This window comes from Rousettus aegyptiacus, unplaced genomic scaffold (genome assembly GCF_014176215.1).
Source record: "Rousettus aegyptiacus isolate mRouAeg1 unplaced genomic scaffold, mRouAeg1.p scaffold_m13_p_8, whole genome shotgun sequence".
NCBI lineage: Eukaryota > Metazoa > Chordata > Mammalia > Chiroptera > Pteropodidae > Rousettus > Rousettus aegyptiacus.
The window spans coordinates 44,447,072-44,469,997 of record NW_023416311.1 but is presented as its reverse complement, the minus strand read 5'-3'; the positions used below and the strand labels follow the sequence as shown (position 1 = coordinate 44,469,997).

At 36.9% G+C, this 22,926-nt stretch overlaps 1 long non-coding RNA gene and 1 pseudogene across 7 annotated transcripts in view; both read left to right on the top strand.

Annotated features, from left to right (window-relative positions):
- Positions 1-22,926, top strand: part of LOC107506542 — a 310,970-nt gene that overhangs the window by 121,898 nt on the left and 166,146 nt on the right. The gene's annotated exons all lie outside the window — the stretch shown is intronic.
- Positions 9,332-9,450, top strand: LOC118607662 (annotated as a pseudogene).

Below are 22,926 nucleotides of genomic sequence, written 5' to 3'. Positions count from 1 at the left end.
CATCAGGGTTAAACATTTCTCTAGCTCACACAAGCTAGTAAGTGACAGAGCCAGTATTTGAACCTCCAGTTTTTTTTGATGTGGCTTCAGTGCTCTTTCCACTCTAGACAGTCCCCACCTCACAGCATTTAGACTAGGGGTGTGAGAAGCACAGACATGAAGCCAACTCCCATTGCATCCTAGCCGAATGGCCAGTCCCAGCTTTCGTATAACTCCTCTTTTTCTGTGGGCTGTCCTGCTCGTGGGCTCCCATTGTGGCTATCCCAGAGCAAGAGAGAGTTGGTGCCAGCCATGGGAATGAAAACACAACTTTAGCAGGCTTGGAGCAGAAAGTGTGCCAAGGGAGGGAAACAAGATGATACTTTCCAAAAGGAAAATTGAATCTCCAGATGCAACCTCATAGAGGAACTTATACAACTATTTTAATTAATGCAAACATTAATTAAATAAGTGGGAGTAGAATCACATCATTACAGACCTGGCAAAGTCCTTAGACATTGTCCAGTTCTATTTCTTGCTTCAAAAATGAGAACTGAGTATAGGAAATATCGAGGTTTATGGCTAAAATCTTACATGAAACACTCATAGAGGTTGAATTAAAGTCTGTTACAATTTAGGATATTTTTTGTTGTCTATACATGATGTTAATTCTTCTAAAGGACTATAATTTTAAGTAATAGTATTGTATAATTTGGCTATATAATTTTCATGTTCTTCTATAAAAAAATGGCATTTTCGATAATAACATCCTATTAAAATGACTAAAAAATTCAATAGAACTCTAGTGAATTTTGCAGCCACTTATTGCAAGACCCAGAGTAGCGCTGTCAAAAACAGACAGGTGTGATTTGTCTGCATAAGTGGAATGCTTTGATTGTTGCTTTTCTTAAGGTAAAATAATGGGTCATACACCTTAAAGACAGATTTATCCCACATTAAAATAGAAACCACCCCTATTAGTGATTCTGAAATGGCAACTGAATAAAGCATAAAGATTTTGTTTCCAAAGCAGCAAAATGACCAATAACTTTATCCCCAGTGCCTATGTTTGCTATATGTAAGTATACAACAAGAAAAATAAGGCAGAATAAAAACAGAACAGGCAATCCTGGCACGGTTTCTAAAATGACTCACTTCATCTTCGTAAGTTGACTATGAAAATCTCTCACTATGGATTCCTTCATTGATCCTGATTAAGAACTCATGGTTTCTGATTGGAGGCAGTAAAAATAAAAACTATAAAGAATGAAGGAAAGAACCTTGCATGGTACACTATATTCTACTAAATTAAATTTGATATAATTGGCTACTGAGTGTTCCTGTGATTTTGATTTACATGCATCTTAGAAAACTTTATCTTTCTTAGGTATATTATATAGAGTTCAGAAAATAAAATGTTAGTGGTTATTTCCATAAGGCTGGGTGGCAAGAATTTGTTTAGGAATATTAACTCTCATTATGCCACTTTATTTTAATGAAAAAATAAATTCCAACTCTACAAATTCTAACTTCTAGTGCTTTATTCTAAACACATAACTCGCTTTAAGTTTGACGAGCATTTGTACTAAGAAGAGTGCCAGGTTTCAGTTCATTAGTAAGTAGTCCATTCAGAAAGTTTTATCTATGTCATTGTAGGAGCCTAAAGAATTTTTCTTCAAATTTGCTATAATCTAGATAATTTTTATAATCAGACATTCCCCAGGATGGCACCATCCTTCCCCCTTTCTCTCTGTGGATAACAAAGTTTTCAGTCCCTACCTACTGGGATAATTATTTGCAATTGGAATGTACAAAGCCCATTCATTAAGAGACCGCATGCTGAATTCCTTGGCTTAGAAATAAGGTACCTTAAAATTTGATGCACTGGAGAATTAGTCCTTTTTAGGTGATCAGCCTAATATCTATTTATTTTTCTTTCTGAATCCACGAGGGATGAAAGGCAGTTACTTCCTTTCCAAAGCCCTTTAATTCTCTCTAGATAAAATAGGCAACTGTATTTGCATTAACTTGATTAACACAGTTACATACAGATTCTTATTGCCTAGTAAAATGATAGAAAATCAATTGCAAGGGAAACTATTCCTGTTCAAAGCCTAATGTATTTCTACCCAAAGTTGAGTGAATTTTTTCTTTTTGTTTTTAATGATTCAGTGATAATGCATCATATATCACCTGCCTCAGTATTTGCTGTAATTAGTGGGGTGTACATGGACGTGGGTGTATATGTAAGTATGCATGCACTTGAATGAATATGTATGTCGGTGTATTCATACTTGCTTGCATACCTGGTAGGCATTAATCTAAGCTAAAACATGAACTAGAAAGCATGTGTGGTGTTTTCAAATGAAATCTTAAGGATTTAGGGTTTTACTAATCTAATCCTTAGAAGGGGTATCAAGAGTGATACTGAAAGCTTAATTGGATTCCAAGTCACTTTGCAAGCTCATCATTTGTTCTCTCCTATTTTCAGAAACTTTGCAATTTTTTTTTTCACAATTCTTTCAACATCCTGGTGAGGCTGCTGCTGTTTCCCATATCATATAGGAAACAAACTAAATATGGAATGCCTATGAGATGCAATTATGTTAAAAAAAAAAAAGAAAGAAAGGTGGGAAATGATGGCTCAAGGTCCCTATGCTGGAAAGTCTTGGCAATGCCAGGCTGAGCTCTAATTCTAGGTGGAAAGGAGACCTACCTGGCAAAGGCCTGTCTTTATGGTACCAGCATAGAAAGGCAAAGAATGAAAGTAGAGAGCGGATAAACTCTTCTCTAGCAGTTCAGTTCAGGTCAGTTCAGCTCAGTTCGGTTCTGTTCGGTTCGGTTCGGTTCAATTCAATTCAATTCAATTCAATTCAATTCAATTCAATTCAATTCAATTCAATTCATTTATTGGTTAGAGTTCTTTCCTTAGCTTAAAATTTTGTTTTTGTTTTGGCACCAGTGACTTACCTCTTAAGGATCTTTAGGAGAGTGTTCTAAATTTAAGAGAGTAATTTACAATGTTTCTACTATTTCGTAGAGAATGAAAGCTAGAAATGTCCATAAATGAAATATGAACAAGAAGTGTTCTACAGTCATTGGAAAGAGAAAACAGATTGTGCTGATATATGTGTATTTATGGTCATTATACACACTTATTGTGACACTAACCTCAGAGTCATAGGTTACAGATGACAATCATCCAAACTAGAAAAGATTCTGTGACATCCTTATTGGGATAGTATTAATGTGAGAAGATTGGGGAAAAAGTTTCAGAAAAACACTAATAAAAAAGTAACCTGAGAAACCACATTAAAATTAAAATAAATAAAATCACAGGATTCTAAATTTGCAATATGGTGTGCTAAATAATGGAAATAAATTTTCCACTAAAAGCATATAAAATAGCTGAGTATAATATAAAAACAGTTAAAAGTCAGTTTAGATAGTTGTATTAATTTTAGGAAAAATAGCTTGTAATGAAAAGTTATTAATAGAGATAAAGAGTGTCACTTCATAATGATAATAGGTTTAATTCACCAAGAATATGTAACAACTTAAAATTTCTATGCATTTATTAATGCAGTTTTATAGTTTTTAAACTCCAGTGACAGAACTGTAAGAGAAATATACAAAGCCATACTTTAATTGAAGAGATTTTTAATATATAGTAACTCTCACAGAAACTGAAAGATCAAGCAGACAAATAAATATGTAAGAATATAGACATCTTTATCAGTATAACAAATAAGCTTGGAATAGTAGACATATAAGGACATTTTCACCTGAGAAATAGAGGCCTCATTATTTTTTAAAAAAAGATTTTTATTAATTAAAATATAGCTAACATACAATATTATATTAGTTTCAGGTGTACACATAGTTATTCAACATTTATATACCTAAAGAAGTGATCACCATGATAAGTCAAGCAACCATATCACACTATAAAACACTATCACATTATTGACTATATTTCCTATGCTCTATACCATGACATCAAGGCTTATTTGTTTTATACCTGGAAATTTGAAACTCTTATTCTCCTTTATCTTCCCTTCTCCCCTTTCTTTTTGATTTTTCAAATACAGTTGACATTCGATATCATTTTATATTTTATATAAGTTTCAGGTATACGTGATGATTACACATTTATATAATTTATGAAGTGATTCCCCTGACTAGTCTAGTACTTGGCACTATACATAGTTATTACCATAGTGTTGACAATATTCCCTATCTTTTACTGTATATCCCCATGACTATTCTGTAGTTACCAATATGTACTTTTTAATGCCTTCACTTTTTCACCCTGTTCCCCAAAGCTCCTCCCATCTCGCAACCATCAGTTTGCTCCCTGCATCTATCAGTTTGTTTCTATTTTGTTTGTTCAATTATTTTGTTCCTTAGATTCCAAATATAAGTGAAATCATGTTATTTGTCTTTCTCTGTCTGACTTATTTCACTTAACATAATACCTTCCGGGTCCATTCAATGTTGTCCCAAATGGTAAGATTTCTTTCTTTTCTTTTATGGCTGAACAGTATTCCATTGTGTGTGTGTGTGTGTGTGTGTGTGTGTGTGTGTGTGTGTGTGTGTGTATATACCACCTCTTTTTTATCTAATCATCTATTAATTGACACTTAGGTTGCTTCCATATCTTGTCTACTTTGTAAATAATTCTACAATGAGGTGTGGGTTCATATATCTAAACTAGTATTTTAGATTTCTTTGGATAAATACCAAGAAGTGGAATCGCTGGGTCAGAAGGTAGTTCTATTTTTAATTTTTGAGGAACCTCCACACTGTTTTCCATAGTGGCCAAAAGGATTTGCAATCGCACCAACAGTGCAGAGGGTTCTTTTTTCTCCACATCCTCACCAACACTTTTTTTATCTTCTTTATTGATGATAGCCATTCTGACAGGTGTGAGATGAGGTGATAACTCATTGTGGTTTTAATTTACCTTTCTCTGATAATTAGTGAAATTGAACACCTTTTCATGTGTCTATTGGCCATTTGTATATCCTCTTTAGAGAAATGTCCATTCAGGTCCTATGCCCATTTTTTAATGGGATTTTTTTTTTTTTTTGGTGTTAAGTTGTATGAGTTCTTTATAAAAATTTGTATATTAACCCCTTATTGACTATAGCATTGAAAATATTTTCTCTCATTCAGTAGGTTGTCTTTTGTTTTGTTGATGGTTTCCTTCGCTGTGCAAAAACTTTTTTATTCTATGTAGTCCCATTTGTTTATTGCTTTCGTTTCTCTTGCCCAAGGAGATATATCAGAAACAAAAAATATTACTAAGAGCAATGTCAGAGACTTTACTGCCTATGTTTTCTTCTAGGAGTTTTATGGTTTGGGGTCTTACATTTAAGTCTTTAATCTATTTTGAGTTTATTCTTGTAGATGGTGTAAAAAAGTAATCTAGTTTCATTTTTTGCATGTATCTGTCCAGTTTTCCCAATGTAATTTATTAAATTGACTGTCTTTACCCCATTGTATATTCTTGCCTCCTTTATCATAGATTAATTGATCACATAGGCATAGGTTTATTTTTGGGCTCTCAATTCTGTTCCATTGATCTATGTGTCAGTTTTTATGCCAGTACCTGCCTTGTAGTATAGTTTGATATCAGGTAGCATGATACTTTCAATTTTGTTCTTCTTTCTCAATATTGCTGTGGCTATTCAAGGTCTTTTGTGGTCTCATATAAAATTATTCATTCTAGCTCTGTGGAAAATGTCATTGCTATTTTGATAGGACTTGCATTTAATCTATAGATTGCTCTGGGTAGAATTGACATTTTAACCTATCTGTGAGGACAGTATATGTTTTCATTTATTTTTTCTTCAATTTCTTTCTTTAATGTTTTATAATTTTCCAAGTACAAGTCTTTTACTTCTTTTGTTAAATATATTCCTAGGTATTTTATTTTTTTGATGCAATCGTAAATGGGATTGTTTTTAAATTTCTCCTTCCGATCATTTGTTATTGGTGTATTGAAATGCAAGAGATTTCCATAGATTGGTCTGTATCCTACAACTTTACTGAATTAATTTATTAGTTCTAACAGTTTTCTGGTGGCATCTTTAGGGTTCTCTACATGCAGTATCACGTCATTTGCAAATAATGACAGTTTTGCTTCTTCCTTTCCAATTTGGATGCTTTTTGTGTCTTTTTCTTGTCTGATTCCTGTGACGAGGACTGCAATACTATGTTGAATAGAAGTGGTGAAAGTGTACATCCTTATCCTGTTTCTGATTGTAAGGAAAACGTTTTTAGTGTTTTACTGTTGAATATGATGTTAGCTGTGGGTTTGTCTTATATGGCCTTTATGATGATGAGTTATATTCTCTCAATTCCCACTTTACTGAGAGTTTTTATCATGAATAAATGCTGGATTTTGTCACATGCTTTTTCTGCATCTATTGAGATGATCATATGATTTTTATCTTTCATTTTGTTTATGTAGTATACCATGTTAATTGATTTGCAGTTATTGAACCAATCTTGCATTCCAGGAAAAAAATCCCACTGATCATGGTGTATGCTCTTTTGAATGTATTACTAAATTCATTTGCTAATATTTCGTTGGGGATTTTTCCATCTATGTTTATTAAGAATATCAAACTATAATATTTTTTGTAATGTCTTTGGTTATGGAATCAGGGTATTGGTGGCCCTGTAAAATACGTTTGAGAGCATTCCCTCTTCTTGAATTTTTTGGAATAGTTTGAGAAGGATAGGTGTTAAAAATGTTTGGTAAAATTCACCTGTGAAGGTATCTGGTCCAGAACTTTTGTTTGTAGGGATTGTGACTGCTGATTCAATTTTGTTAGTAACAGATCAGTTCAGATTTTCTTTTTCTTCTTGATTCAGTCTTGAAAGAGTGTATGTTTCTATGAATGTATTCGCTTCTTCCAGATTGTCCAATTTGTTATTACTCATTTTTTTCCTATAACTTTTCTTATAATTCTTTCTATTTCTATGGTGTCAGCTGTCACTTCTTTTTCATTTCTAATTTCATGTATTTGTTTACTCTTTCTTGATAAGTGTGGGTAAAGGTTTATCAATTTTGCTTATCTTTATGGTTTTATTGGTCTTTTACATTGTTTTTTAATACTCTATTTCATTTATTTCCTCTCTGATATTTAGTATTTCTTTCCTTGTATTAACTTTGGGCTTTTCCTATTATTCTCTTTATAATTCCTTTATGTTTAAAGTTAGATTATTTGAGACTTTTTGTTTGTTTGTTTCTTGAGGTAGGCCTCTTAGGACTGTTTTGCTGTGGGCATCAATTTTGGGTCATTTTGATTTCATTTTGATTTATCTCAAGATGTAAATACTTCCTTGATCTCATTGTTATGACTGTATTGCTGTCAATCTCTCCCTTTATGTTGGTTAATATTTGCTTTCAGTATTTAGGTGTTCCTGTGTTGGGTGCATAAACGTTTACTAGGGTCATATCATCTTGTTGGATTGATCCCTTTATCATTATGTAATATCTTCCTTTGTCTCTTGTTATAAGCTTTGCTTTAAAGTCTATTTTATCTGATATAAGCATTGCTACCCCAGCTTTATTTAAATTTCCATTTGCATGAATTTTTTTTCCATGCCTTTACTTTCAGTCTGTGTATGTCTTTTGATCTAAAGTAAGTTTACTGTAGACAGCACATATATGGGTCTTGTTTTCTTATACATTCAGCTACCCTATGTCTTGATTGGAGCATTTAATTCATTTACATGTAAAGTGATTATTGATAGGTACATAGTTATTGCCATTTCATTATTTATATTTATGTTCTTTTTCTTTGTTTTGCTCCCTTTTTCTTCTTAAATAAGTCCTTTTAACATTTTTGTAATACTGATTTGGTGGTGATATATTCCTTCAGCTTTTTCTTATCTGAGAAGGTCTTTATCTCTCTGTCAGTTTTAAATGATAGCTTTGCTGGGTAGAGTAGTCTTGGTTGTAGGTCTCTGCTTTTTATCACTTTGAATATATCCTGCCAATCCTTCTGGTCTGCCAAGTTTCTGTTGAGAAATGAGCTGACAGTCTTATGGGGGCTCCTTTAGAGGTAACTACTTCCTTTCTTTTGCTGCTTTTAAGATTGTCTTTTTGTCTTTAACTTTGGCATTTTAATTATGATGTGTCTTGGTGTGGGCCTCTCTAGGTTCATTTTGTTTGGAACTCTCTGTGCTTTCTGGATTTGCATATCTATTTTCTTTACCAAGTTAGGGAATTTTTCAGTTTGATTATTTCTTCAAATTGTTTCTCAATCCCTTGTTCCCTCTCTTCCCCTTCTGATGCCCCTATAATGTGAATAGTATGCTCAATATTGTCCTAGAGGCTCCTTAAAAAATAGCCTCATTTTTATTTTATTTTATTTTATTGTTGTTTTTGCTATTTTGATTGGGTTTTTCTGCTATATTGTTTTCTAAATCTCTGATTAGATCCACTGCTTCATTTAATCTGCTGTTGATTCCTCCTAGTGTATTCTTCATTTCAGTTATTGTATTCTCCATTTCTGTGTGTGTGTGTGTGTGTGTGTGTGTGTGTGTGTGTGTGTATTTTTCTATGTCCTTTTTGGGCTTGCAATATCTTTGTTAAAGTTCTCACTAAGTTCCTTAAGTATACTTATAATCATTGTTTTGATCTCTGTAGTATATTGCTCGCCTCCATTTTGTTTACTTCTTTTTCTGGAGGTTTTCCTGTTTTTTCATTTGGGACATGTTTTTTCATTACTCATTTTGGCTGCCTATCTGTGTTTATTTCATGGATCAGGTAGATCTTCTAAGTATCCCTTTCTTGGCAGGATGGTCTTATGTAGTAGGTGCCCTGTGGGGCCCAGTGATGCAATCTCCCTGGTCACCTGAGCCAGATGCTCCAGGAATGTCCCTGGTGTGGGTTTTGTGTGCCCTCCTGTTGTAGTAGAGCCTTGATTGCTGCTGGCACAGCAGTGGGTTGGATTGACCATCAGGCTGACTGGCTGTGAGGATTGGCCGTGCCCAGAGCTTACGAGTTCCTGTGCGAGGGTTGACTCCATGGAGCAGGATTTGCTCCAGTAGGCTTAGGTGTCGGTGGAGACCACCCTTTGGGTCAGCCTCTTTTGGGCTAATTGTGTTGTGTTCTGTTAAGGTTTGAAGCCAGCCACGGGATATGCTGGTTCTGAGGGCCTGTTGGAAAAGTTTCCTGTGCAGGCCAAGGTTAGTCACTGCCTGTGACTGGTCTGGGGCTACCTGGTAGGATCTACAAAGCTGTCTGCAGTTGGTCGCTACCTGTGCTGGAGTTGCATTAGAGAAACCATGCTGTGAAATGAGAAGGCTTTACTATTTTAAAAAATCGTGAGTCTACGGCCATGCTACTGTGAACAAGCCTGATCTTGTCTGATCTAGGAAGCTAAGCAGGGTCAGGCCTGGTTGGTATTTGGCTGGGAGACCACCTAGGAAGACCAGGTGCTGTAGGCATAAAAAATAAAAGAAAATAAATAAGGAATTGTAAACTGACAAGGTCCTTGGAATCTGTGAGGTCAACCAAGGGTTGCTTCACCTAAAAAAAAAAAGAAAAAAAAAATTGTCACATACTAGAGTCTGTTACTTACTAGCTTCTCCCTGTTTGGGGGATATTTTTTAAAATTCTGTGTCTCAATTTCCTCAAGTTTAAAATGATATTAATCACAGTTGCCTTGTAAGACTATTATGAGAATTACATTAAGCAAGGCTTGTTGAATACCTGGAATGTACAAGCTACTCAGGAAATTGTATCTGTGAATTATCTTAATATTTACTTCACTCAGGTTTCACAGAGGACAGCCTTCATAAAGCTGCCCTAATATTTCAAAGTTTTGGAAAATAAAGTAGATTAAATTTGTCCTTGATTTTTATGATTTTATATGATTTCAATTTTTTTTCTGCCTCAGACATATACTTTACCATCTAATCTGTTCTAAATATTTAATACCAAAAGATTTTCCTCCTGGTTCTTTAGTCATTGTAATTTTCCCCTTTGGGACTTTCTGTAATTGTATTCTACGTTTTGATCATGGTAATGCCAGGTGCTGCTGGAGGGTGAGTACATAAAGGTTTCTGGAGTAGTTCCAGAGTTCAGAAGAAGCCATTTATTCAGAGGTCACAAATTTTCCCCTATATATATTCAACTTCAATTTTTACAAATTTCCATAGTACCCAGTTGGTATCTATATTGTTTATACAAATGTTATCATTTAAAGAAAATAGTCATAACAATTATTTAAAATGTTTTAATTTTTTGTTCATTTTTGATTTTCAAAATCAAATATATATATTTAAACTTGACCAGAATAGAAACTCCTAGAGAGGATCACAGTTAGTATTTCATTAGTATTTATTCACAGTTTTCAGCAAGCATTCAATATGATCAGTGCTCAATAAATGTATGTTGATCAGTAAAGGACTAATCAGACACTTACTAGACTAGAGCAAGGTAGAGGAAGAAGAAAGGAGTACATGAAGGCTAGAAGGTAGTGTAGAAGGAGGAGAGACTGAAACAGACTTTAGAGACTGAATGTTTTGGAAAATCCTGCAACTGCAATCATTTATGAACTGTGTGTGATAGTGTGCAGTTGCTCATAGGTCATTGATGATGTAGAGGGTACATACAGTACAAACCAGAGCTGCAAGCAAGCTGATTTAATTTTTTTGTTAGCAGTGGCACAAATGATAAAATATTTATGTTCATATTCTAAATATGTATGCTTGGAGTAAATAAATAATTTACTGTTCAGTCTATAAATTATTTACTAAGTTTTTCTAAATATGTAATACTATTTGCATTTTACTGAAAGTAAAACAGGTAGACTGATGGTCTTTTAGGGTTCCGATTTTAAAAAAAAGAAAGCAAAAAAAAAAAAAAAGAATCAAGACTTGAACTTTTCTATACAGGAAAAAGAAATAGCAAAAGAGATCCCCCAATATATTAGAAAACCAAGAAAACTTGGCCTTCCTCTTAGAAAAGATCAGTTTTACCTGATATTCTCAAATGCCCAACCATGAATTATCTAGATTTTTTTTTTTTGAAATTTCTGAGCTGGGCTTCTGGGTTAGAAAACTTGATACCACAAAACTTTGTTTTTAATCTCTTTTGAATCTTGCTATTATTTCAGAGTAGTAAGCATGGTAATGACCTGTTTGGGTTGGGTGCTCAACAAAATGTGGCTATATGGCTGGTTCATTCTTTGGAATAAATCTGCCGAAGATTTCAAATCCCTGGCAATGACTTGGAAGAAAGCTTCTTCTTGAGTAAATTTGCTTTCTTCTGAAGCATAGTATCTGTTGCTTGGCTAAACACTTCAGACTCACTCCCTCGGCAAGCAGAATTCTACGTCAGAGTCATTTTTGGACACAGCTGTTCCCAATGTTAACATGGAATCATGCCTTCTTGTCTCCCACACACAGGCTTGAGTGCACCCACAGCATGGTTTGCAGAAATTAAATCTACCGTGATTGAGAGGCACGACTACTGCTCAGAGTCAGTGGTTTCTACTCGATCCTGGAGACATAATATGGATATTAATTTGGGAATTAATGATTCCTCCTTATGTGCCTAAAGGATACATTTCATAGTGCATACCAACAGAAATGTAGATTCTACAGGCAGACAGTCCAAGTTTACTCCTCATTTTACCTGGGTGATCTTGGGCAAGTTAATCTATATGTGCCTCAGTTCCCCTATATTTAAAATGATGATCATAATACTAAATACCTCATAAGTTGTTATGAAGAGTAAATGAGTTAAAACACATAAACACTCAAGTAATACTGCCTTATACATAGTAAGCATTCAATGAATGTTAGTTCTTGCTGTTATTGATATTTATTGGTTTCTCTATTAAATTTTGTTGCTTATTCAAATAGAAAGAGATATTCTTTATTAATTTTGGTAACTAGCATGATACTGGCCATGTCAGATGGTCAGTGAATATTATTGAATGAATGAATAGGTGGCTACATATGAATAAATAGATTAACAAATGAAACATATGAAGTTAGATATATACTTCAGCATCATGAGTTATTAAGTTTTTGAGACTGTTCAGTATAATTGACTCCCATTATGTATATACATGTATAACTCTATGATATAATTGTCATATAATTAATAACATTAATAATCATGTTTCATTTAACCAGGGACCCCTTTGTCAATCCTAAATAGATAAATTTGTTTTACTACTTTGGCTGGAAATTGAAAAGATATTGCTCCAATTTTCCTATGCCAAAGGCTGAAGCATTTACCTTGATATTTGTAAAAATGGTCCTCTCAGAAAGGAGCATCTCTTGAATTTCTTGGTAACTTTTTTATGTGACATTGTTGGGCCTCTTTACAAGCTTTCTACCAGTGAACCTGTTTTATAAACAATCTTTGGGTGGTAGAGTGGTGAGCAGCTGGGCTCTTTCCTAAGAATAATTGTACGTACCTCTCTCTGGGAACTCCCAGTCCTTACATTGCATTACGTTAACGCTGCTACCAGGAAATCTGAAAATGTGGAGTCTGATGGAGGTAGAGCTGTTTAGAACTTGTGGCAGCCAATGGCGGGAAGCAGTGGCAATATTTCTCTCTGTGCTTTCCATAGGCATTGCAGGGCCCATATCTGGGCTTCACTTGATCCAGTTGCCAGCCTCTAAGAAGACAGGGTGAGGTATTGCCTTGACCACAGCCAAGTGAAAAATCTATGTTTCCAGTTGAGGACAGTCAATGGTCGAGGAGGAAGCAAGCTATCTTATCAACAAGCTACAGCATCCTCAACTTGAATATAAGAGGGGGGCGGGGAAGCTAATAACAAAGACTCTGTTCTATTTAGGCTGAAAAGGGAGATTTCCTTGATCTGCTCATTTCTACATGGAGAAGGGGGAGTGCAGAGAAGAATATTTATGTAACATTTTGATTAGGCCTAAAAATCATTCTTGGTTCTTAACCTCATCCCTTCCCTGATAATCAGTCTATCCCTGAGTCTTGCCAAGTCAGTGTCATTTACATCAACTTTAGACTATCTAACATAGAAAGAATAATTGATAGAATAAAGCAGAGAGAGTGAGATTCAGGAATGGGATGTGGCAGGGACCTGTTGTATACAATATTAGATCATAAAGCTATGTCTATCTTTTGATCTAAATAACTACCATATCAAAATATCCTTGTCTCAATTATTTTTATTTTACTGATGAAGTTTCTGATAAAAATTTATATTTATGTGTTTCAATACATATTTATTAGTAGAGACAATGCTTTATGTCACTAAATTATTTCCTATCTAATATAGTGCTCAAAATTCTCAACTTTCTGTCACCTTTTTCTTTTTTTTTTCTTTAATAAAAACCTTAGCTCTGTAAGAGTTAAAATGTTAATAATGCTTTTCTTTAAGATAGTGAATGGTTTTTATTTTCTTTTGTGTGCTTGTGTATACTTCCTAAATATTATACAAAGGACCTCCATCACTTTAGTAATCAGAAAAAACTATTAAAGTAATAATGGGATTGCAAAAGAAAAGCTCACAGTACTTCCCGTGAGGCACTCCTCTGGCTTTCTTCCATGAAAACATTTTCTCCCTGCATGGAAGTCACAAGTAATTACTCAATGCTTTGATATTCTTATTTCCATCAAGTCTGTCCCTTTTACATGACCCCCACCTCATTTCATTACCCCTGCTTCTACTCTTATAATAAGATAGTTCATAGAGGGGGAAATAAAAATGCTGTTTATCACTGGTGTTATAAAATAGTTTTTCCGACTTCATGGCATTAATTGCTAATTTAGACATTGTACTGCATCTCCTTACGCTCCCCCCATCTGTTCAATTAACATTTTGAGATTGAGCTTGAACTTAAAAGAGGAAAGCCAGGCACCTTCTCCCATCTTCCTCACCTCAGGTACCATCTCTAGTCTGGCACAGGAAGGGTAAGAGTGATGCTGTAAGTCATGCTCCCGTCACTATAGTATAAGGAAACATCTCTCATTCTTATTTTTCTCAGATCTAGCCATTAGCTCATGACAACCATTTTTTTTTTTTTTGTCTTTTACATATATTTCTTAACTATTCAAAAGAGAGCAAAAATGCCTTTTCAATACTCCTTAGAGTTTCTGTTCCCATTGTTGATTCAACGTCTGGGCTAAAAGTTGTTTAGGGAATGTTGCTGACTTTGTGAGCTCTTTCTTTGCTTTCTTCATCCTTGAGTCTTTCTTTTGAGAGCTGGTTCTTGGCTTTACTGAGCCTGGGACCTCCTTCTATGGAGCATCAGGGTATGATTGAGGCTTCATTGGATCTCAGTTTCTTCTGTCTCTCCCATCCTTTCTTCCTCTTTACCTTTTAGAAAGGGTCTTTCTCATTAAACAGTACTCACCGTGAGAGTGCCAGAAAGAGATTTCACAGTCAGATTCTTAGAAAAGGGAGAAGAGCTGCATTTAGAAAGGGAAAAGCTACAATTCCTGAAAAACCCTCTGAGGGAAGAATGTCCTGACTCTGTTTAAAAGAAAATGCTTCCTTCCATCAGACATGGCATGATCAGTAAAGAGTCATCTACTGTTCCCTATGTTGGAACACTTTCCCCTCACTCATCTGCCTGGCTAATTTTTATTCATCCTTCAATATTCAGCTCAAACACAAACTCTAAATAAATTATTTCTTTCTGCCTTAACTCCAATAAATGCCTTTCCCTACAGCCCACTCCTGTTTAGCTAGGTGATCATCCTCCAAACAGCCACAATACCCTATTTACTATAGTCATTGTCTTGCATTGCAATCGTTTATTTTTGCACTGGCATGTGAGCACTTTTGGGGAAGGCTCCACGTTTTCCTTTTCTTTTTATCTTTGACACCTAGCATGGACTTAGAGCACAGTAGGATCTCAGTAAGTATTTGTTGAATGGATAAAGGTTTGGTACTTCTGTTGCAATGTCAAAGACACAGAACCTATGATAGGGGGCAAGGGCCACACTGTGTCCCAGAAATTCCTCCTTGTGATTCAAATGGCCAGTGACATCTTTTTCTGGTTCGAAATAGTGTCACATTTTCCTGAAAATGAAGTTCCTGTCTAGCTTCTGGGACTCCAGAACATGGTTCCCATTGTGAAAGGGCTAAACTGTACCGTCGCACTCTTCATCTGCAGTTGTTATCCCTTAGCCATCTCATGCAACTTTCTTTTTGGTTGCCTCTGTGAGCCTTCGTCTTCAGTGCTGGCAAGAGGAGAGTGAATAAGAAAAAAGTCTCTGATGTTCCACAGCATCTTGGCAGTCACTCACAGCTTTGGAAACTCAGACCATTCCTACGTTGTCTTTGCAGTGGCATAGCTCCAAGTATTTTAGCTCTGAGAAATGAGCTCAGTTTCTGTCTGTGAGCTAACACATGCACTTTGCACACACTCTGTTAGCTATGTGGAGATAGTGTCCCAGAACAACAATGCCAGTGCTGAACAGACTCCTTGAGACCATAATCTTATTTTTAAAAAGAAGAATGTGATAGCCAGAGAAGTGAAGTGATTTGCTCAAGGTCACAGAACATATAATAATAAAAATAGCAATAGAAGTAGAATCCAGTTGTCTTGTTCCCAGTCTAGTGTTCTAAACTCATTGGACTGAACTTTCTAGCCTGGAGGAGGGCCCATGGTCTAAAATGGAATGAAGGAAAGAGAGTGACTTTCCTTCTACAAAAAGGTGGGAGAGGGAATTCTACAAAGACTGGTATGTGATCTTAAGCAGCTGTGGAACCTCTCTGGGCTTTGGTTTCTTTATCGTAAAAGTGAGAATGACAATAGCTCCCCTACCAGCTGTTTTGAAAATTAGGTGACATCATGTCAGCACAGTGCCTGGCACAAAGCCTAGCCTTAGGGGAGGCTCAATGAACAAGAGCCGTTATTACTAACAAGCATGTTGTCCGGCTCCGCTTCCATTCCAGGTCCAGCGAGCTTCCCAGCGGGCAATCAACGCAGCAACCCACTGGCTGCCGAGCAGTCACGCAGGACACGTTTGTGAAGGGTTTGAGAGTAAATCTAGTGTGCAAGAAAACAACCAAATTCCCATAAAGCCTAATTATTTGTACTGTTTATTAATAGCCCTGCTCCTCTGCCTCTCCCCAAGCAACAAATTAGGAACTGACTTGAGGTATAGCTCTGGGAAGGGAGGGCTTAGTGTGCATTTCTGCAGGGGGCATCTCCTGCATAATGCATCCTAGCATCCAAAGGGGGCCTGGATGGCTGCCTGCTCTCAGCTTCCCATTGTATCTCCCATCATTACCCATAAAAGCCTTCATTATGATTCGGGCCCCCTTTATTGCACATATAAATAAAATCTGACAAAATTGTAAGTAAATCCTTTAGTGGTAAACGCTGATAGAAGAGGGCAAAAATTAATTTTATGCATGAAGAATCTCATTAAGTAGCTTCACAGAAATAAAAGGAACTGGTATCAGAGACTGGCAGGGTGCTGGCTTCTCTACAGCCTTGCCCTAGAGGAGGCAGCTGGTCCTGCTGCCGCACGGAGGATCACAAGGGACACTGGAGCCGCGCCTTCCAGATAAGGTAGCCTAAGGCAGGCAAAGCCTAGCCCCAAGGCTCTTGACACTGGAGGCCCCAGGGATACACAATGGTCTGCTTGTGGAGGAAGGGTCTTCTGGAAACCTTGAGTGAGGCTCCAGGGCAAGGCAGGAGGCATGCCCCTGAGAGGACTGCCTTGCCTGGGCTACGCAGACACAGCTTTCAAGATACCTGCAACCACTCTAGCTTCTCCTCTGTAGGCCTTTCAGTGCTAAATTTAACCCACCGGCTGCTCTCAAGCATAGATGAAGGATGGAGTAAAGGCCAGCAAGGGGACGGGAGGAGAGAAAGTGGAGCGCAGCAGCGGGGGCTCCAGCTGAAACAGGATTCGATTCATCTGCTGGGGCAGGAAATGTACAGTAGGCTCAGGTGCTCTGCTGGTGAAGCCCAAGCTTCAATGATTGATTCTGTGTTAGTTCTTGATTGATTGATACTATGCGTTTTTTCACTGCATTTTGTCTGGTTTTGATTCATATCATGTGGGATAAGCGATCCATTTAACGTGGTTTGCTTCCCTTCCTGGAAAAGAAGCTGTTGACATCAAGGCAAAAGTAATCTGTTCAGTCCATCGCCTCTCACCAGCTTTCTCCTTTCTGCCATTGCATGTTTCAGCAAATGCCATTTATCAATACATGATGAGTTTGCTCTAGATGTAAAATAACTCATACTTGGTTATTAGAGGTTTCAGTGTGTAAGGACCATACACAAGTAGCTAATCACATATATTTTGATTGGTTGATTATGTAAGTAGAATAGATTTTAAACACACTGTGAAAGTCTGCTGAGAAGATTTTAGGAAAAGATCATGTTTTTCATTTGTTTTCCAGTATGGCTGGGTGTCTCAGAAAGAATAGACAATCCCGTACAATGGGAGCTGTATTGGAAATCACAGAAATCAAGCAATAACAGCACTAATAAAAACAGGATGAAAAAACAATCCTCCAATAACAGTTCTTTACTGATGTTAAACTGTTCCAGGGAAATTCCACTGTAGATCTCTGAAAACATGCTAAGACGCCAAACACTAACATTTGCCTGTGTGTTTGGGCATCAACGAGGCAGAAACAGTATTAGAATATATATTAGAAGGGAATTGAATGAAGAAGCAGGAGGTGACAGAACTGAGTTTGAAACCCAGCTCCATCTCTTAGCAAGTCTGAGACCTTGTGTAAAATAGTTAATCTTTCTGGGCAACAGTCTCCTCAGAGTTTTTTTGAGGACTGAAGAAAGCTACTCAGTGCTTGTTTCTACCACGGGCTCTCCAGAAATGACAGCTCTTACGAGTCTTTAGGGAGCTGAGACTGGATGTGTCAGGTGAACCAGATTGTAATCTCTGGGCCTTTTCCAACCATTTGCCTCTGACTATTTCTTCATCTCACTGAATATCTTCTGTTCCATATGTCATGCCATCGCTTTGATGAAAGCACCAAAGTGATTAGGATAAAGAGCAAATACATTTCGAAATGTCAGATCCAAAGCATTGTTTGGATATAGTTTCCAAGTTTCTTTCCAAATTATTTTTAATTAATTCAATTTTCCTTCCTAAATGTGCTTGCCGATCAAGGCCCCTGCCTCGTTGGCTGGGAATGCCTTGGCCTTTTAAAACTCTGTCTTCATCATAGGCCCCAGCTAATTATCTTGCTCTCAATTGCTGGGTTTGACTTTTATTTTGACTGTGACTGAAAAATGTGATATTTTAGCTTACCTCCTTTAAAGTGAAAAATATCTAAAATCTGTCACGAAGTTTATTAGAGCATTATCCATTTATGATTGAGTGAAGATAGTTTTGCTTAATAGTAATATCAAAAAATCTATGTAAGCTGTTTGCTGCTCTTTTAGAAAGCTATGCTTTAATGCAGACTTAACACTTTGAAAAAATGTGAATTTGCCTATTTCTCCTTAGGTTATTTTCCATGCTTGTCCTTATTGAACCTTGTTGTGAGGCAAAAGTGAGATATGAGGTAAAAGAAACTTCATGGTTTTCCAAATCAGCTGCACATGCCACCTTTTGAGGGACCTTAAAAAATATAGAATCTTGGGACTCACCCCCAAATACCCAGGAATATAGCTTGGGAAGTTCTTTTAAATTACTCATGTGTAACTGTTTTCTTGAACTAGTATTTAGGGAACATTAATCTAGTCCGAAGTCCACATTTCACTATTGAGGAAATTAAGGAAAATGGGGAGTTAAAGCAACTGTCAAGGCCACACGGCCAGGTCATGGCAAACAGGTTTCTGACTACCATGGCCTTTCTGAATCTATCACTTTCATCCTGCCTCTTGGAAAACTTGTTTGATTTTATTATCTGTATGGGATTTTTTAAATGATTTCTTTAACATCTGACTGAAAATGTAGACTCCGTAATGCATATCCTAAATCATAGAAAAGAATATTACAATATCAAAACAGCAAAATACTAATGTTACAGTGGAAGATGCCACCAAAAGAATTCAGGTCTGGAAAGAGAATGGACAAAATTTAGGACATCTCAATTTTGTTTTCTCAGTAGTTTCTTAAATGGACTCCAATGATCTGACTGACATATTGGGTTTCAGGATGGCCAACCAAGGTATCTTTGCTCATTTAACAGCCACATTTACTCCTGCACTGATGGCCCAAGTACCGTGGAGCTTGTGCTGTAATTAATTGGCCAACATATGACATAACTTGTTTAGCTGAGAGGAGGAACAGGGGATGCTATTTCACAACTTTTTGAGAAAACAGATCATCCCAGATGATAGAATCTGACCACTCTTTCCCCTTCTTTTTTCATTTCTGCCTTTTCTTCTTCTGTTCAGATTGGTTCTGGAAGAAGCAGTTGGGATAAGCACCGTAAGTTGCCCAATAGCTGTAGAGGGACTGAAATTAGGGCCGATGGCAACCTTGGCTATGTCCTTAGACCCTATGCCCTCTGGGTTGGCAGCAGTAAACTCCTATACTTTGCTCCTCTTCCGTTGTCTTAGGTCTTCTTTTTCATGGTAATGCCAGAAACTAATTCCTTTGTATGTTCCCCGTGTTTGAATGATTTAAGTTCTCCTAAAGAAATTCAATGTAAAGATAATTTGTATGTAAAGTATTTATAAATTCTCAACTTTAATTTCCTCATTGGTAAAATGTGAATTTAGCTATTAGCATTGCATTTGGTCACCAATACAAGTCAAAAATAATTTAAAAATAACTGCTGAGGACTTGGTATTACTATTCATTATATTAAAAATTTTGATACGGAAGCGTTTTCTTGTGAAAGATTCCAAATCTTTCTACCATATTCAAAAATAAATATGCTCAGCCCGTAGTGTTAGCAGCTTTTTAATCTGTGTTCCCAACGCATCTCGTATTAGAAGAACATATTTTTCTTCAGTGCATTTATCAAAATGTATCATAAGTACTTATTTTTAGTTTCTTCTTCTTTACTAGTTTTTGAGCTCCTCAAGGACAAATTCCATCACTTATTTACTTCTGTATCTGTGGAGGACTAATGCGATGCCTGACACACAGTAGGTGTTCAGAAAATGCTTTTCGAGTAAGTAAAGAGAAGCACTCAGGCTCAAGAAGACACTGAGTAGTTATGGCAGCCAACACAAGGCTCCCCAGTTGAAGACCCACATGTATTCTGGACTATGAGTTTGGATTTTCCAAATTACAAAGAAATGATAATCAGCTTTGTCTTCCTCCTGTCTGCCTTATAACTCATGCTGCTGTGGGTTAGAAGTCTTGGCAGGGATAAGGCAAAAAGCCATTCTGTTAAACTTGGCACCTTGCTGTAAATTTGGATAATGGGTCTCCTCATTTAAGAAAAAAATGTGAGGCAATCTGGGCTTTCTCTTCTCTTTGCTGGAGTCAGAAAGTTTGTAACATTTTTTTTTTCAGGCTTTATTTGACTCCCTCTGTTATAAGAGAATAGGGAAATCAACTTTGATGGGAATTTACATTAAGCTGGTGCTCTACAGCTATGTGGCCATTTGCTACAGAGGGAATTGTTTGCAAGAAACTTTTTTAGAATTCAGAGGTTTCTGCACAGACACACTACAATGGTTTTTGGTTTAATAGTGATTCCAAAGAAGGCACAACTTGCATATGCATTTATTTAATAAATATTTGTTATAATTCAAATAAATTAGGACAAGATTTTCCTCTACAGTGACTTTTGGAGATAAAGCACTGAGTAAGCTAAAAAAAAAAAAAAATCCCAGTCTGTAGAGCTTTAGCAGATATTCAATTCTTTGCCAGTGTAGAATCAGATGTTGCAAACAAGATTCCTAGAATCCATCAAGGGTCACTTCCTAGGGCCTTGGCAGGTAGCAGTGAGCTGTACTAGATGATGTGAGGAGGGAAACAGCAGACATTGTCCTCTGCACCAGACACGCTCCACCTCAGCTGTGTTTATGCTCATCTTGTGGACGTGGTAACTGAATTCAAACAGAGCCTGTCCACTTGATTTTCTCCCTTCTCTTAATGATGTTCAAAAGGTAATAGGAAAATTGCAAAAAAAAAAAAAAAAAAAAAAAAAAAAAGGAACAAATGAAGAAAAGATACACCCTAAGTAGTTTTTAAACAATTCATTTGGAAAGCTTATGCACAGTTGCATACACATCCGAAGGCCATTACCTGTTCCTCTAAGGATAAAATCCCCACTTCCTGTTCACTGCATTTATCTTCTCTGCTTGGCAGGAGAAAATCATTCTGCTTTGCCTTGCAGGAGATCAGAGACTAGTTTTCATCTCATTTGCTTCCACTGAGCTCATAACACCACCTAGTAGGGCTTTGGGCATGTAGCATTCAGTCAGTATTTGTATACTTTACTCAGTGGTGTTATTTTCCCCATAGTAATCAACACGAGACCAAGTTATTTGAATCAGTGATATCTGCGGTAGGGTCTATTTAGAAACAGTGTCTAGGAAGATTGTAGATATCTTTAGTAGAATGGCCTACCATACCAGGTCACAGCCATTTTTTCACATTAGGTGTTACTCTTTCAAACCCCCCAATTCACATATACTTGCTTTGATCTTTACCATCCCTGGTGACCATTTGTGGTGCTTTGTCAAGAGTAGAGTGACTCATTAGGTTACATTTTTGACACTATGTGACCTCAGAAAAATTATTTAACTTCATTGAACATTTATTTCTTTTTCTGTACAACAAGTAGGTTGGAAGAGTTTGTCCGTAAAATTAGAATGGCTGAGATTTTCTCTGGGTACTAATACCACTCTTGTCAGAAAGCTCTGCCTGGAACACTATGCTTATAAAAATTGAGAGGCCGCATTCTGGCTCCGAAAATGAATGTCTGGGTTGAATATGGTGTCTGTCACTCAGGTGGAAGGGTGAGTTTGCAGATTGAATATTATGCACACACCAGCTGTGTTCTGACTCTTATTACCTGTATAGCCATGGACAAGTTGCTAAATTGGGTTTCTCATTTGTAAATGAGCATAATGGTAGTACCTAACTGGTGAAGATGTAATGAAAATTAAATATTATGACACATATAAAGCACTTAAAACAGTGACTTGAACATAACATATACTCAATAAATGTTACCTATTATTACTTTTGTTGTTAATGTTACATATCAATTATATACCTAAGATATCTTCCCTCTCCGATATTTAATTATGATAACCCAATACTTGCACTTGATGAAAATTACTGGACCTGCCTTATTGTATGTATCAAAATACTTGATTTTGGGTAATCTTTTAAGAAGTGTCATTAGACATCCTGAAAAAAATGGCATAGCGATAGAGGCTCTGTTCATCCCTCTGGCAACCAAATCAAAGTTGTGATAGAAATAAGGAGCAGCAGCAAGGAAAAATTGTCTGGACCTAGATGAACAAGCCATACAAATAGGTAGAAATACAAGAAATCACCCTGCAACAGCAGAAGCATCTTAAAGGGGCTGCTTCTGCAAGTGGATTTTCGCGATGACAGACCTGCTCGGTCTGGGCACCAGTACAGATTCAGCTGCACATAGGGGGCACAAGGGACTTATAGGGAGACATTGTCGGAGTGAGGGCCGAGGCAAGACTTGTTCTGTGCAGAAGTGCCAGGGGTATCCATTGTTCCCTGTTGAGCACTCCCCACTACCAGTGCACTGGACACAGAGCTGCCATAGCCCTGACATCATTAAACTGGGTAACAGAGGTCACTCCACTCAGAGGATTCCCTGAAACCCCTCCCACTCACGGCCCCGCCCAAACCATATCCAGGTATATCTTCCCCGAGTCAGGTGCTCCTTACCGAGCAGCGCCTAGACTCACACTGAAGGCAGCTGGCCTCGGTTTCTCTTGTGGCCTTTTGAGGCAACTGTAAGCACAGCATCTGTGGATTGCTTGCTGAATCTTAACAGGTGGCCCTGGAGGGGCAGAGGATTGGGCTAA